General features: G+C 46.0%; 1 protein-coding gene across 2 annotated transcripts in view; it reads left to right on the top strand.

Moving 5' to 3' along the window:
* Positions 1-17,674, top strand: part of STIMATE (STIM activating enhancer) — a 48,019-nt gene that overhangs the window by 14,120 nt on the left and 16,225 nt on the right. The gene's annotated exons all lie outside the window — the stretch shown is intronic.

Genomic DNA, 17,674 nt, shown 5'->3' with positions numbered 1-17,674 from the left:
TATGTAAGTTGGAGAGAAATTGAGTGGCTTTCTTAAACTTTAAAAATTACTGCCACCATCTTAACAAAAAGCAGTGCAGCAGTGTGGCTTTGGGCTCCTGGAGGCCATGCTGGGAAATGTCATGTTCTCAGTACCTCCTCTTTATTGTCAGTTCCGCCCCCCTCCTCTGCTCTGTTGATGCATGCTATAGTGGCAGGCCCTGCGCAGTTCGTGATACGCCTCTGTGCGTCATTTGGGTCCATTCTGCCCTTGACAATAGACCTCATTGTACTGGTAGGACACCCTTTGTTTGGGTGAGTGAGAAACTGAATTTAGCTTAAAATGCCTTTTTCGTTGTTGAAGTAGAATTGGGGAAGGGAAAGCTCCTGTAGGGATGGACAGACGTACTGGTGACGCTTCTAGTGCTTTTTGCTCTTTTTCCCTACTGTGGAGGGCTAGGTCAGCAGAGAGCATGAGACTGTCAGCTAAGATTGAGTTGAAAAGGAAAGCAATAGCTTCAAGTTCCCCCTTGAAAGGCCATCCATTCATGTTCAGTAAAAATTTCCTGAACACTTAAAATGGCAAATATGGCCGCCAACCTCCATGATGGACCCTAGTGACCCCACTCCTGATATTCACACCCTATGTAGTCCTTTCCCACAGTGGATCAGGGTTGGTCTATGTGGCAGAAGTAATGGTATGTCACTTCTCAGAGTAAGTTATTAAAAAGACTGCAGCTTTGTCTCGTGTCTGCTCTCTTGTTTGCTCCCTCTTGGATCCCTTGCTCTGGGAAAAGCCAGCTGCCATGTTTTCAGGACACTCGGCAGTCCTGTGGAGAGACTCGCGTGCTGAGGAGCGGTGGACTCCTGCCGGCAGCCATGTCTGCGAACCTTCTCAGCAGGGGATCTTCCAGGCCCAGTCAGGGCCTCCGGTGGTTTGTAGTTTATAACTTTACAAGAGACCATGAGCCAGAATTACCCAGCTAAGCCGATAATAAATACCGGGGGTGCCAAAAAAATGCACACAAATGGACACTTTGGTCAACGTTGCTCAAGCAGTAGTTTGCCATAATCAGAAGTGACTGGGCGCTGATGGTTTTGAGCACCTCTTCTAATTGCAGAAGTCAAACGTGACTTGTACTCATCTTTTGTTATCAGTATATGTTGAGTATTACAATTTTAATACAGTTTTCCTTTCTTAAAATGTGTATACATTTTTTGGCACCTTCTGTATTTATTGTTGTAAGCCACTAAATTGTGGAGTGATTTGTTACATAGTGGTACATAACTAACACCGCGAAGGCGAGTGCCAGAAAAGTTAGGAGACTTGATCCCTGTTCTCCGAGAATCTGCAGTCTGTTCAGGAAGACAGATTCCTTGAACCAGTAACTAACAATGTTCCAGGCTCATACACTCAGAGGCCACAGAAGGTCGGTTCAGGTGTATCGACATACTGGGTAGACAAGTGAGAGCTTATTGACCGGATTTCATTTGGTAAATAGGGCTGCTAGAACCCCACAGAGTGGGGTATAGATAGCGTCACTATTCCGCCTGAGCTCTCGAAGGTGGTAGAAACTGGCTCAGAGATGCCAGTGAACATCTCACCCCTGATGGCATTTGGCTGCTGCTTCTGCCTTAAGGGCCTCAGAGAAGCAGTTTGTTATATTCCTATATTTGCTTTGCCCTTGGAAAGCCAGCCTGGTTGCTCACTGCTTGTGTTTTAACTGGTAGGAAATCAGAGTTTCTGCAATCCACACTGGATTGTTGAACAAGATAAATTTCAGACTAAGTTGTTGTATAAGGAGACTGAGTTACGTGTGGGCGTCAAACAAGCTAATAATTGAAAGGGAGCCCGTTCATTCTGTACATGGTGACTTTTTATACATTTTCAGCCTTCTCGATACCGTTTTTGTAAGGAGGCAGTTAATGGATCTTCTTCCCCCACCTCCCCCTTTTAAAAGATACCAGCAGGCCATAGAGCTCATCTCTCAGTGCTAAGGGAGAGGAAACGCTAAAGTTTTAGCTTGCATACAGTATAGAGCTTTGTTGTATATCGTCTTTGTGTAGAGTCTTTGTTCTCTGCCCTGAGCATTTCGTAAGTCTCTCCCTAGCCACCTTCCTAAAGAGTACATTCCCTTGCCCCGAGAGTGGACTTAGGCATAATCTCTACTCTCCTGATTCTCATGTCAGTTTGTTTGGTCATTTCCTGACAGTGCTTTAACTTTGCTTTCTTTGGGTTCTGTACTTGCCTCCCCACATCAGTGGTGCAGCCTCTGGCTCCTGTTGCACAGCATCAGGTGTGGTAAGATGCTTAGGTAAGTCTCCTGAAAGTAGCTTGGTGGACGAAGAAGCCCAAAGGAAGCAGGCTCCCTGGGAACATCGGCGGGTCCTCCCTGGGCCGTGTTACACCTCCTTTGTTGCCAGGGTCTTGTGAATTTTGCCTGGCCTTTTTCATCAGGAGCTGGCATAGGCGGGCCTGTCTCAAATGAGAACTGGCAAAGCCAGGGCACGCTGATTCCCAGGGTTAAGGCTGGAACTAAAGAGAACACAATTGTGAGATAATCCCAAAGCATCACCGAGCAAGCCCTGCTCCCAAACCCAAGATGCTCAGGCGCGTCCCCTCTCTACCTATAGCTGTGGATTGTAATCCTCAAGGAAAGAGATGGAGGCAGACCTCCCTTTCAACTTGCTCTTCAACCAAGCTGTCTGCCTAGCCTTCTTCCCCAAGGCCACTCTACATGCTGCGTAATAGGACAAGGCTGCAGAAAAACGTGGTAGTGCTTCCCCTGACCGCCATGCCACACGATGGTGTCCCCAGTGCCTTCACGGCAGGAAAACTGGAGTGAGCCCCACAGGTAGATGAACGACGTGAGCACTGGGAGTCCAGGAACCCTTTCCAGGACAGCCTCGTGCGCCCAGCCCTGAGGGTCGTGGTTTATTTAGTGTCTCTCACCTGTACCGGTGTTCACGTTTCTCATTTATCACTTCTTCCTCTCACCAATACTCCTGTTTCTAAGTGAAGAAGAGGTGAAAATAGATGTGAGAAGAACCCGAAGGTGCCTGAAATACCCCTCAGACCATTCTGGAGGGGCTTCCCATTGCCGGCTAGGGACCTCAGGTATTTTATCTCATAGGTGGCTGATGAGTTCTTCACTTAAGGTCTCAAGCCTCTTTGGGGTCAGGTTATTACTGTAAAGTTAAGGCTTCCTTTGCTGTCCTGCCTCCTGATTCCCAGGTTTTGGGACTGAGGAAATGAACGCTGTTGCTTCTCTTCTGCTCAGATTCTGGTTGGTTACACAACTTGTATTGTTTGAAAAGAGAAGACACTGGGTGCCAACTTCACTGGAATGAGAAGTTAGGGGAAAGGTCTGAAATGTTGTTTTATAACTCTGGTATCAAGAGAAGAGCTAATCTTCTATTAATTTTTCTTCTAAGCGTGCTTATTAATTCACTTCATCAATAAAATTCATAGGTGAAGCTACAATGTATTCCCAAAGGAAGAGTATTCTGCTGGATAAATGCTTGGTACTCTAAAGACTGGCCGTCACCATGCGGTTGGCTGTCCCATCAGCTCCCTCGGAAGGTACAATGCCACATTGGCTCTTGTCTGCTGAGAAGGTTAAATGAGGCCTTCTGAAACACCAGGGCACTCGTCCTTTGGACCCCAACTTTGGACCTCTTTATGTAGCGTTGTAACAAGCCAGTTTCTCTTGGTTTTAGGTATGTGCCCTTGGAACATCAGTGGAAATGTTTCTGTCCGGTGCTTTCAGTACAAAAGTGGATTTCGGGAGGCTCTCAGGCTGTTATTGAACTTAAAGGGTTCGTTTTGCCTGCACACATCAAAGCCAATGGAGACATGAACAGGAGTTTGCAGCAAAGAAAGTAGAGGTTTATTTAAGGAAATGGCGCCAAGCCCGGAGACACAGGCGAGCTAGCACTCAAAGACCTGGCTCCCCGATGGCGTGTAGGTTACAGGTTATATAAGGCAAAATCACAGGACACTGTGGGTCATGTTGGGAGCTGATTGGTCGGAGGTAAGGTAAAGGTAATGAATCATTTCTTCAGGTCTTGACAGTTCTGAGGTCTTTTCCAGAGTTCTGTCTGGTCTCATGGAAAAAGAGCCAGACGGTTTTTCCACCTTAGGGCTGGGGAATTGACATAACTTAGGTCAAGGTGTTATCTTTAGTCTGCCAGAGGTCCAGGTCCAGTATTACCGTCTTCTGCTGCCTCAGGGATTGCTGATTATCTGGGGGAAAGGCTGGGTCTCTGAGGGTGTGTGTGTGTGTGTGTGTGTGGAGAGAGAGAGAGAGAGAGAGAATGATTTCTAGAGCTAGGATTTAAAACTAAATTTAATCAACATCATAAGGACCCTTGGTTTCAAGGCCAACCTGGCAGATAAGTGTCATCCAAACGGAGGGCTCCCGGGCCAGGGAACAGTGGTGGTATTGCCCAGTGGTCAAGTGCACGGGCTCCGCATCAAACTGTCTGAGTTTGAGCCCTAGCCTCTCGTCACCACCATGCCACATTTTTCCAGTGCTGTGTGACTTCATCCAAGGGACTCTATTCCTCAGATTATTTCTTGTCCTTAAAATGAGAGAGGTGATTACCTGTCTAAATAGGTCAGTATGAGAATTAAAAAGATAAGGTACTTAGCCTGGTGCATGGTGGGTGCTGAGTAAATGGAAGCGAGTTGAGACCCACCTTGGCTCACTGGAGAGGTAGGACAGTTCACACCGTATCATCGATTATTAGAATTAGAAAAATACAGGTAACTTAATCCACGACTATGTACAAGTGGAACTGGAGGGATTGAAGGGCTTGCCTGAAAATTGTGTCCGCCTCTGAGGCCTCTGTTCTTTCCCACCACCACCCAGCCTAGCTACTTTATCTTTGCCGCCCCCCCACAACACATTTACTGATGCTCATTGGTTTGTCCAGGGAGTGTTCTAGACTATGTCATGAGAAAGGGAACTCTTCCCTCCTATGAAGCAACCTCCCTAACGAACTGTGCCACGACAGCCCAAGAGCACAGAGCCTGGAGCGGCAGCCAGTGGGAGATGGTGAGACTGGAATGATATTGCACTCTTGTGTGGGCTTTCCTCCTCCCGGCTCCCAGCTGCTTGGCCTGGCCTGACGCAGGTGCAGGGTGGCCCAAGAGCCTGAGCTGTACTCAGGGAGGCTGAGTGGTGGCAGGAGTCGCAGGCAGGGCTTCTCAGAGGAGACCTGGGATAGCCTCGGCCAGTGTGACCTCTTCCCTGTTCTGATGAGCGTCAGCGGCCAAATATTCTCAGTTTGAACCTGTATTAACATTTGAATTGACCTCTTACCACAAGCCTTGAAATTTTGGGCCACGCATGTATTGTATCTATCCTCACTACTAGCTACTTTCAGTATAAAATAAAGTTCTTGAATTTTCTCTTTTTTTAATTTATTATTCTATTTTAATTATGTATTAAATTTATTGGGGTAGGATTGGTTAGTAAAATTATTTAGTAAGATTTCAAGTATACATTTCTATAGTAATCATCTATATATTGCATGGTGTGTTCACCACCCGGAGTCAGTTCTTCTGTCACCATGTATTTGACCCCCTGTTCCGTCTTCTACCACCCCCCACCTCCCCCTTACCCTCTGGTAACCATTAAACTTGTCTGTGTCTCTGAGTTTTTTGTTTCTTTGTTTGTTCGTTTTGATACTTTGTTGCTTTCAGTTTTATATCCCACATATGCGTGAAGTCACATGATTCTTGACTTTTTCTGACTTATTTCGCTTAGTATAATAATCTCAAGATCCATCCACGTTGTCGCAAATGGCACTATTTCATCTTATGGCTGAGTAATATTCCATTGTGTGTATGTACTACATCTTCTTTATCCAATAATCTATTGAAGGACACTTTAGTTGTTTTCATGTCATGAACGTTGCAGTGAACATCAGGGTATATGTATCTTTACAGATAAATGTTTTCAGATTTTTTTGGGTAGATACCCAGGAGAGGGATTGCTGGGTCATACGGTAATTCTATTCTTAATTTTTTGAGGAACCTCCATACTGTTTTCCTTAGTGGCTGTACCAATTTACATTCCTCCAAGCAGTGCATGAGGGATCCTTTTTCTCCACAGCCTCTCCAATATTTGTTATTATTTGTCTTGTTGATGATAGCCATTCTAACAGGTGTGAGGTGGTATCTCATGGTGGTTTTGATTTGCATTTCCCTAATAGCTATTGAAGTTGAGCGTTTTTTCATATACCTGTTGGCCATTTGTATGTCCTCTGGGGAGAAGTGTCTGTTCAGATCCTCCGCTTGTTTTTCAATTGGATTGTTTGTTTTGTTTGTTGTTGAGTTGTACGAGTTCTTTATATATTTTGGATACTAGCCCCTTATCGCAGGTGTTGTTTGCAAATATCTTCTCCCATTCGATTGGTTGCCTCTTTGTTTTGTTGATGGTTCCTTTTGCTGTGCAGAAGCTGTTTAGTTTGATATAGTCTCATTCATTTATTTTAGCTTTTACTTCCATTGCCTTTGGAGTCAAATTCATAAAATGCTCTTTGAACCCAAGGTCCATATGTTTAGTACCTGTGCTTTCTTCTATGCAGTTTATTGTTTCAGGTCTTATGTTTAGGTCTTTGATCCACTTTGAGTTCATTTTGGTACATGGTGACAGATAGCAGTCCAGTTTTATTGTTTTGCATGTGGCTTTCCAGTTATCCCAGCACCATTTATTGAAGGGGACTTTTTTTTCATTGTATGTTTTTGGCTCCTTTGTCGAAAATTATCTGTGCCTGAGTATGTGGGTTTATTTCTGTGTCTTCAGTTCTATTCCATTGGTCTGTGTGTCTGTTTTCTGCCAGTACCATGCTGTTTTGATTACTGTCACTTTGTAGTACAAGCTGAAATCAGGGAATGTGGTTCCTCCAGCCTTATTCTTTTTTCTTTGAATTTCTTTGGCAGTTCGGGTGGTTTTTCTTTGTTTGTTTGTTTTTTTGTGATTCTGTACAGATCTGATGATTTTTTTTGTTCTGTTTCTTGAAAAAATGACATTGGGATTTTGGTGGGGATTGGATTAAACCTGTATATTGCTTTGGGTAATATTGTTTTTCTATCTATATATATTTAATTTTCTGAGCTAATTATCTTTTGAGGCTATTCTTGACTTTTGATAATGCTTTTGGATTGCACATAGAGGTTTGTGTTTCATGAGCTTTACGTTTTGTACCAAGAGGCCAAGTTTCATCAGTCCCGGTGCTGGAACTTATTTATTGGAGGGTGAGGGTCAGCAGTGGCCTGGGTTCTAGTCCTAACTGCCTATCACCTGCTGCCTGTGGGACTTTGGCAAGTTCCTTAACTGCACTGCGCATCAGTTGCTTCATCTGGAAACTGGGAAGAAACTACCCCCTGCCCCCGGGTTGATTGAGTGGATTTATCTTGAGTGCCTAGAGCAGGGGTGTCCAAAGTTTTTTCAATGTTTTTCACCAAGGGCCATATGCAGTAAAAGACCCAAACAGCTGGGCCACTCACTCGAGGTGAAGTACGTATTGCCTCTCCTGGTTTATTTAAGTAAACTAAATATATTTTTTGAATTTGCTGCGGGCCAATTAACAATGGATCATGGGCCGCAGTTGGCCTGTAGACCGCAGTTTGGACACCCCTGGCCTAGAGCCTTCAGTTCTCCTGCTGCTGCTGATGATTTATCTGATTAGGATTTCTCAGAAATCCTTCTAGGAACTCAGGTGAGTAGTCATGCATATTGGGTTTAGATAGTAGAGGAAGTGAAGCCTTTTGGGTGTGAACCTGTCTTTGGCCAGTCTCCCTCACACTGTTTCCCAAAGTGTTCACAAGGGCTGCCAGATGGGGGCGGTGGGTGGCTGGTGGCCCCTTCACCACTGCCAGGGAATGGCACTTGAAGTACAGACCTGCAGAAGGTCAGAGGGCAAGTAGAGCCACCTTTATAAATGAAACACAGAACATTGGGTGTTTTTCTCCTAGTGAAATTCTTGGAGTTGATTGACCCAGTTAAGTGAGTTGACAGTTTTGTGTTCAGTCGTTTGGCTTGTGTTTAACTCTTGGTAGTCGGATATACAGCTGGATCTCCACCCTTTCTTTCCAGGTTCGAGGTGTGAAGACAAGAGTCCTTCCTATACCCACTATATGTTCTGTTCTCTGCTGAGTTTGAATCACACTAAGTAGCTGGAATCATGTCGGAGCCTCGGGTTACAAGGATGAAAATCCGTCCTGCGATTTGCAGCTCATCACTGTGCACCGGGGCTCGTGGGTGTTTCCTCTGACCAGAGGAAGCGGTGGCGAGACAAGTTTTTGTGCTGCCTGAGCTGGGGATCATCTTCCGTGGTGGGTGGGCCAGGGGCTGCAGATTTTACCTCTGAGAAACGCAAACTCGGGCCGTGCCTGTTTCTGTTTGATAAGCCGTGAGGTTGCGGTGATGAGTAGTCCTTTTCACTTTTTACAGTCAAGGGCCTCTTATCCCGCAGTCAGGATTGGTTGTTGCTTGGTTGTTTTAAAAGGCAGGAAAACTGGGGAACCCTACAAAATGCGAACATATGCAATAAGTGTTTTATTTTAACTTATGCCTTGTAGCATCAGGTGTGAGGGGAGCCCCCGGGCTGGCCGACGGCAGCACGATGGGTCGCGTTGTCCACCAGAGATAACAAATAGTGCAGGAAGGAGTGTGGACTAGGTGAGCTGAAGCGACATCCTTAGTGAGTTTTGCCTGCTGGAATCTTGTCTCTCAGAAGGAAAATTTCTAAACGAGTTAGGTTTGAGGAAGGCTATTAATTACCTAATTAAATTGTAATTTTGTCATTTTTTAATTATTTGCAGCAGAAGCTTTTTCCCCAGATAATCTTTTTCAGACCTTTTTTTCTTACTACAAAAAGTAACACATGCTCTTTGTAAACAACTGGAACATGGAAATAGCATAAAAAGTGAAAGTTCCCTATAATTCCATTCGCTAGAGAGCTAACCATGGCTAACAGTTTATTATGTATGTCTCCAAATTTCTGTGTGTATATATATCATTTTTAAAAATACGTCCACATGTCACATTACTATTTTGGTGACTTGCTTTTTTTCTCTTTTAACATGGGCATTTTTTTTCATATCAATACAGATAGATTTACCTCACTTTTTAAACAACTTTATTGAGACGTAATTTACAAACCGTAAAATTCACGCGTTGCAGGTGTGCCATCTCTACCTAACTTTTTAACAGTTGAATTCCGTTGTGTGATAACTTACATTTAACCCCTTTCCTATCGATGGACATTTAGGTGGTTTTTAAACCTTGCATTCTTATAGATAGTGCTGCAATATACTCTTTGTTTACAGACTTCTGGGCACTTGTATAAGTGCAACTATAGAAGAAAATCCTAGAGATGGAGTTTCTGAGTCACCATGTATAAACATTTAACATCATGAGAGATAGATAGTGCCACAATTCCTGCTGAAACTTTGCAAGTGATATATAGGTTGATAGGGGAAAAACCCACACATCCCCGTCCACTGTGAGATGAAATGAAATTCCTACATTTCCTTGGCCAGGGAATATGGGTTAGCCATGCAGTGGCGACACAGAGCAGGAGTAGATGGAGCCTGTCACTGTGAGTTCCCCAGACCTAGAGGGTCTCCGGCTGCCCAGGGCCACTTGCAGGGTGGGGTCTTCCAGGACAGCCCGTTTGTACTTGGGGCTTCCGTCAGTGTCCATGAATTTCCACCCACAGTCACGCGCTCATCAGGAGTACTCACAGTTCTCCAGCTCCTTCTGGTTTCTTAGGTCAAGCTCTGCCTCTTGGTGGCCTCACTTGTCCTACCTCCAGCGGCGTCCCTGGGTCCCAGAGGCGCTGTTCACTGACCACCCGACACCAGCTTAATGCGCCCCTTTTACCTGGGGGGCCCTGAGACTGGGGTCACAGGGTTGTACCGGTTACTTTCCCACCAGCAGTTTAAAAGTGCCCATTTCCTAATGTCCTCACCCAATGTTTTCATCTTTGCTAGGGCAAGAAAAATTACTAACTTGCATTTTTTAAATCTACATGATTGAGGCAGCACATCTTGTGTGTGTGTTAGCCATCAAACCGGCCCGGTGGGACACTCCCACAGTGACAATGCCCCTCACCCCCGCTGTCATCACCCTTAGCAGATGGCACTGCTGCCTGCTCCTGGGGGAGCTGTGGTTCTACGGAGGCCCCGTGTTTAGAGAGCTAAGCGTATTTATTTGCTAGACACTTTAGCTTTTTTTCTTGCTCCTCTCTGACTTTAGCAAAATCTCCACGTAGAATTACAGCTGGCTAACTTAGAACCGTGGCTTCCTCTGGTTCAGAAATAGCCAAGTATTTACGAAAAAATGGTCTTGAGCACTTAAACTGACTGCAAACCCATATTGTCTGGTTCTTGCATCTAAGACCCGATGTGGTGAGGGAGAGCGACCTTGATAGGCCCGTCCACCTGCCTAGTGGTTAGTTAAGAGGGAGAAAGGTTGCATGTAGTTGCCCTCTGACAATCTTGCTGGCAAATTACTTTCTCCAAAACCAAAGCAAGAGCTGAGCAATTTTAGTCCTGTTGCAGCAATAATGGCTTGCAAACTAAGCTTCTGGTAGAACCCATTGTACAGATTCATGAAACTGACTGAATTAACAATAAATACCTGGGCCGTACTCAATAAATACATCTTAAGTGACAGACTGAATGACTTCCTTTCTTCAACAAATATTGTTTAGCTACTTGTTAAGAGCAGGCACTCTCTAGGCGCTAGGAATACAGAACAGAAGTTCTGTACATTCCAGTGAAGAGAAAAAAGACAGTAGTAAGAAAACACATAAGAATTTCTGACATGAGAGGGGTTATGCCATTCCGCAATGGCATTAAACAGGGGAATGCCATTGAGGAATGGGGCCAGGCAGGATGTGCAAACCTATAGGTGAGGTGCTCTAGAGAGGCTTCCGAGGAGGTGACCTGGGAGCTGAGACAAGAATGAAAAAGAGGAGCCACCACCTGGCCAGCTGGGAGGAGAGTTCCAGAGAGAAAGTGCAGCACTGGCCAGAGGGCGTAAGGTCAGAGAAGTAGGCACAGGCCTCAGTCACGTGGTACCTCGGCCATGGGAAGGAGCCTGCATTGTGTTCTAACTGCTGTGGAAAGGCATGGGAGGGTTCTGTTTGTTTTATTGTTTTCACATTTTTTATAGAGGTATCATTTACGTAAAGTAAAATGCACAGATCTTAAGTGTAAAGTTTGACTTTTGACAAATTTATGTGTCATGGGAGTTAAAGTGGAGTGAAGGGTGACAGTTTTATTTATATTTTGAGACCTCCAACAACAACTGTGTGGAGGATGGATGGATGGATGGCCAGACAGATGGATGGACGGACGAATGGACAAACAATAGTCTCATTATGTAAAATATAATGTAACTCTGAGCGGGATGGTTTGTGGAAAAGTCGTTGCAGGTGGCCTGCGAAACCATCCCTCTGCCTTCCCTGCCCCAGGAAAAGGCTAAGGTGGGGCAGGAGATGTGAGTGGACCCCAGTCCTGTGCAGGCGCTGCACTTCCCAGTCATATGTGCAGCTGTTTGTGTGCATGTGGGGGGACTTGTTGATTGTAGTGAGCAGATCCAGCCTTGTTGTGCTCTGACTGGACCCAGCTGACTCGGTCTTCTCTCTGCCCAGGAGAAATGTGAGTTGTGATCAAAAGGGTAGAATGGCAGTCACTCACTCGGTGCAATTTTGAGCGTTGTTAAAAAGGTCTCTCTTCAAAGATAGCTTTTTCGTCAACCTTTTTTTGGTGCCAAAATTACAAAACGTTTTGATTTTGAGTGTGTGAAGCTACCATGAGTCACTAACCTCGGGAGGCGGCAGTAGTTGGTCGAATTGCTCCCAGTGGAAGAGTGGAAGGGATCAGGACTCGGGACAGGTAGGTCTGGAAGGTTGCTCAGGGACTGAGAGAGATCCAGGCCGAGGCCTCTGTCCTGAGTGGACAGGTCCGAGGGAGGGGCTGGCACGGGAGCCTGGGAAGCCTGCAGTGGGAAGGAGCAGCACCAGGGGAGTGATGCAAAGGGGCTCGAGTCCTAAGCACCTCCAGTCTTCACCAGTCCTGACGTGGTTAATCAGAGGGCCAGGCACCCTTAGCTGAATTCTGCATGCTACGGCCGGCGCCCAGGCAGCCAGCTCCTGTGGGCAGCAGCACACACCCTGCTTTTCTCACTGGATTGGAGTGTGATGACAGGGTGTCTCATTTCATGGTGTTTCATGAATTGATGACATGTCATAGACTTTTTTCCTCACTCTGATTATAGAAGAAATTCTGCAGCGTTCCCCACTTGATTTCATGGTGTGTCTCCTATCATCAGCTAAGAGCAGCTAAGACAGTGTGAAGTGAAGGCTCTTGACAAAAACCAGCCCTTTTCCACCAGTGATTTTTCTGAGCCATCAGAGTCTTGAGCGCTCTTTCCAGCCAGTCCTTCCTGAGCACATCCATACGTCCTGCCCTGATGGGGTGAGGCAGCAGGGCTCGACCTGCCTGCCATGGGCTGTGCTAGCCCTGGAGTGAATGCCCAGCCACTCTGCCCAGGTTGTTCCGCTCACCGCTCTTCTGGGCTCACCTCTCAGCGCCGGCATTTGGGGATGATGGAGGCTGACAGCCCAGGGGCTAGAGAGCTCAGGGGGGCTAGCTTTGCCCTGGTCCCACATGGGAAGTGCAGGCCAGGAGATTTGGGACCAGGACTACAGTGATAGAACTACCAGTGATCTAGGTTGTATTCAGAAGGTGACATTCTAGATAACTTTCCTGTTTCTCTAGTTTCCAAACTTACAATGATTTATGATTGAAAAGATAAAAGAAAGACTTGAAGGAGGCCCTGGGTCCACAAATGATAATCAGGTGATGCTTTCTTGGGATTTCAGAGGGAAGGGAGACTTTTCACCAAGTATGTTTTATACTCTGTGAATTTTTTTTTTAAGGAAAAGAAAAAAATTGCCTTACTAGTTTTATAGGGATGTCATAACAAATAATCACAAACTTCGTGACTTAACAGAAATTGATTCTTTACAGCTTTGGAAATCCAGAATCGAGGTGTTGGTAGGGCCACGCTCCTTCCAGCAGCTCTAGGGGAGAGGGCTTCCTCGTCTCTCCACGTCAGGGATTCCCCGGCTTGTCCAGCCTCTGTCTCTGTCTTCATAAGGCTTTCTCCTTTCCCCTGGTGTCTTCTACTCTTCTCTCCTAAGGATAGTTATTAATTAGATTAGGGCTGTCCTGGTTAATCCAGGATGATCTCTTCTCAAGATCTTTAATTATATCTGTAAAGACCACTTTTCCAAATAAGGTCTCATTCACAGGTATTGGGGAGGGTCAAGATTTGGACATATCTTTCGGGGGAACCACCATTTAACCCCCTACAATTGCCAACCAGATTTTGGGGGGGGGACTCACTTATGTGCTGCTTATGATAGAACCATCTCAAATATAAAGTTGAAAGAAAAGGGATTTTAAAAGATACCATACAAACACTAACCAAGAGAATGTATTTTATACCCTCTCTATATTCACCTCTTCCAGAAGAGGAGTCCTCAGAGCCTCGGGGGCAGCCCAGGAGGATCCTAGGACCCTCGTAGCATTCCGGCCCCTGAGCTGCCCGCAGCGATAGGAGGAAGGAGGCTGGAGTGGAGAGTCAGGCTGCAGCTGACAGACCCAAGGTCACACGCTTCTTGGAGACTGGAGATGGGGATGGAGTGCCTCAGCCTAGGACGGGGGAGAATGGGCGCAGAGAGGAGCGGGAAGCCAGGGTCCTGGGCAGGGACGCAGAATGTGGTTCCCTCTCCTGAGCATAGGTTCTGTTTGCCCCTTCACCTGTTTACTTCATTTAATCCTGACGCCAGCCTGGTAGGTCAAGCACATCCCCAGCCCCTCTTTTTTTATACAAAGTCACATAGCTTGGTAGTAGCAGAGGCAGGACTCTGTGTGTCTGGCTTTTGGCCACTACACCTTTTCAGGAGTGACAGGACCCCATGCCTGTCTTCAGGACGCGTGTACATAAAGGGAGAGAGCCTGCGTAGGAGCCCACCCGGTGTGGAGGCAATGGCGCAGAGCGTCACTAAAGCAGTGAAACGAGGCCGGTGTGTTGCACGTCCCCACAGGCCCCTGCTCTGTCCCCATTCTCAATCCCCCACTCTCCTTCCTTTTCCCACTTGGGCTTCTTTCAGGCACTGCTCCATCAGCATTGGATTCCAGCTCTGCTGACGCCCTGTCTGAGACCTGACCTATACTTGAGGTTGCCTGTTGTTCCTCCACCAGCCCTCCTGCCTCCGGGGACGTGTGGTGGCAATGTTAGAAGATCACGCTTAGCTTTGGCCTCGCTCCATCTCAGTTCTTTCCATCCTATAGAAGCTCCATTCATTGAGAAAAGATCACTTGTCCTAAGGCTATGCCTGCGCAACTCTCTGTGAGCCTTTTTGTTTGTGGCTTCTAGGGGAGCAGCTGCCAGACCCCCGAGAATGGGCTTGTTTCCATGGGACTGGGTAGCTGCTCGCAGTCCAGGAGGAATTCAGAGGCAGCTCCTCATTTCTTCCCTGCAGAGAAATCTTGTGTCTCCCCAACTTAATACCACCACCACCACCACCACCAAAACAAAACCAGGAATGCAATGGAACATTGTAAATTCTCACCTCTGGAGTAATCAGGCTTGCCTTCTCTTTCTCTCTCACCCACATCCACACTATCAGCAAGTCCTGTCAGTTTAGTGTTTAAGATGCGACCAGGATCCAACTTCTTGTCAACTTCTGCTACCACCCCTGGCCAAGCCACCGTTGTTTCGCCCTGGGTTAGTGTGATGGTCTCTAACTGGTCTCACTGTTGCCACCATTGCCCCTTCAGGCCACTCGCAGCACAGCTAGAGTGAGTCTGTTCACTGTAAGCAAAGGTGGAGCCCTCACCCTGGGCCACAAGGCCGGGGAGGTCTCACCTCATGTCCTGCACTCCCTGCCATTCGCTGCCTCAGCCTCTGCCTGACAGCGCCGCGCCCTTTCCCTCCTCCTTGTTCACCTTCTGGACGTCACCTACAGTTACAAACCCCACTCCTCAGCCCTCCTCTCGCCTTCCTTGCCTAGTGTCACTTGTCACAGTCTTGCATGCTACAGGTTTACTCCCGTCCCTTCCCCCGCTAGAATGTAAGGAAGATGAGGATTTGGTCTTTCATCTCCTGCCAAATGGCCTGTCCGACAGCAGGCCCCTCAGACATGACTGGCCGGATGAACTTTTCTGTTGTTTTCCTGGCAGATTAGATGTGGAGTACCTCCCTTAATGTTTTCTTCTTCCTTGATTAAAATAAAAAAGATTTTAGACTCTGAAATATTCTTGGGAAAGGAGATGGGAGGTGGAGAGCAGGGGCCACCCCTCTGCTCTTGAGCAGAGCCTGCATCCATCCGAACCGTCGGAGGCGCTGCTCTGTGTGAGGCTGCTCCCTAGCGGGCCGGCAGGCACACACCCTCTTCTCCCTTCCTTGTCCCAGAGCCCAACTCTGACTTGCACCGCTTCTCCCACGTCCGCTTTTCTGCGTTAGCGCAAGTCTCTGACAGGTTTGTCTTTTATTTTTAAATTTTTGAAATAAAAGCAATGTGAATATGGAAGAATGTTGTAAACCATTCAGAATGATATAAAAAGTCTGCTCTCGTGACCTGTAATCCTTTCATGAAAGGTAGCCCTGGTTAATAGTCACTATCCCTCTAGGAAAAAAACACATGCATAAAATAATCCCAGCATATACACCGGGGGTGCCAAAAAAATGTGTACACATCACTCGTATTCATCTCTTGTTATTGGTATATACTGAGTATTACAACTTTAATAGTTTTTTCCTTAAAATGTGTATACATTTTTTTGGATATAGATAGATAGATAGATAGATAGATAGATAGATAGATAGATATAGATATAGATACAGATATATCTTAAAATGGCTGTGAACAGAATCATGGACATGTTATTCTGTAATTAATAAAATTTGGAAGTCTTTCCGTATTAATCCATACAGATCTACCTTGTTTTCAGTAACCGCCTAATGTTGCATTGTACCATGATGTATACACCCAACTCCATCTTGACAGGCATTGGATGCTTTCTGGGTTTTTGTTACAACAATAGTCCAGTGACTATCCCTATACATCTTGGCACATGTTATGGTACTACCTGTAGAACCCGTATCTGGCAGTGCATTGCAGGCTAAAGGGGCACGGTCATGTAAAATTTTGATAGATATTACCAAACGACCTCTGAATGGTTGCATTGGTTCATTCTTCTAGAGTATGTTTTCCTCCCAACTTTTTATTTCAAAGTGTTAAACCTACAGGAAAATAGAAATAATAATTTAATGAATCCCCGACTATCCTTCATCTGAGTTCACCTGTTACTCTGTTGCCACATGCATTAGTTTGCTAGGGTCGCCATAACAAAATACTGCAAAATGAGTGGCTTAAACAACAGAAATTTATTTTCTCACGGTTCTGGAGGCTGCAAGTCTCAGGTCAAGGTGTCGGCAGGTTTGGTTTCTTCCAAGGCCTCTCTCCTTGGCTTGCAGACGGCCACCACCTCACTGTGTCCTCACATGGTCACCCCCTCGGTCTATGTGAGTGTCCTAATCTCCTTTTCTTATAAGGATACCAGTCATGTTGGATTAGGGCCCACCCGTATGACCTCATTTTACCTTAATTACCTCTTTTAAGGTCCTGTCTTCAGATAGTCACATTCTGAGGTACTGAGGGTTAGGACTTCAACATAAGAATTGGGAGGGGAGACACAGTTTGGCCCATGACACCACGTTTGCGTCTTTTTATACAGTACATATCATATTAATATAAGTAATGGATGTATTATATAATTATATTTGTTGTATTTATTATTTATAATAATAATGCATTAGAATTATACCATTTATAATAGCGTGTTTATTATGTAATTATACTACGTCATATATGATTTTTCTCCTAAATCTTTTGAAAGTAAATTGCAGCCATTCTGATGCTTCGGCACATACCTTCTATGAATGAGGAAGTTCTCCTTGCGGTATGTTGTGATGTCCTTATTTTATACTGATGGAGACAGATTCCGCTGAAGCAAAAGAACAAAGGAGCGTCGTGGCTCCAGCCCTGACTAGGGGCTTCCCTCCAGATGGTTTTGTCCTGGCCCAGTTTCCTCCGTATCTCCTTTCTGAGTCCTCAGCCCCTCGGCAAGACTTGGGTGCTCATGAGAAGGTGGCCTCCTGCCTTCAAGAGCCAATCGGGCGAGCAGAACCTCTTGCCCTCAACTCTGGATTCTTTAGTGTCGTTGATGTTTTGGATCTATGATATGTCAACAGAATGACAGGCCACCTTACAATTTCACCTGCTTTTTGGTCTCCATCAAACTGTCTGTCTAAACACTAGACTTCATTTCTGTATACAGACTGTCCTTGCTTTGCAAACTGTGGACTGCGTGTATTCATTTAGAGAAGGTGGGTGTATTGATTCAGGCACCGTTTTCTCCCTCCCTGTCTCCCGTCTCCTCTGCCTGCACCCTCTTTGGCAGATTAGGGCTCTGCCAGAAGTTGGCCCTTGCCTGCTACCAGTGGTAATGCGGCCTCCTCCGTGGGCTTGCGTCCCTCTCTGTTCCTTCCTCAGTACTGTTGTGTGGGAAACATCACACATGTGGCACTTTCCGTGTT

Source organism: Rhinolophus sinicus, linkage group LG10, assembly GCF_036562045.2.
Source record: "Rhinolophus sinicus isolate RSC01 linkage group LG10, ASM3656204v1, whole genome shotgun sequence".
Classification (NCBI taxonomy): Eukaryota; Metazoa; Chordata; class Mammalia; order Chiroptera; family Rhinolophidae; genus Rhinolophus; species Rhinolophus sinicus.
Note: the sequence above shows the minus strand (reverse complement) of the source record. Positions and strands in the feature narration are given on the sequence as shown.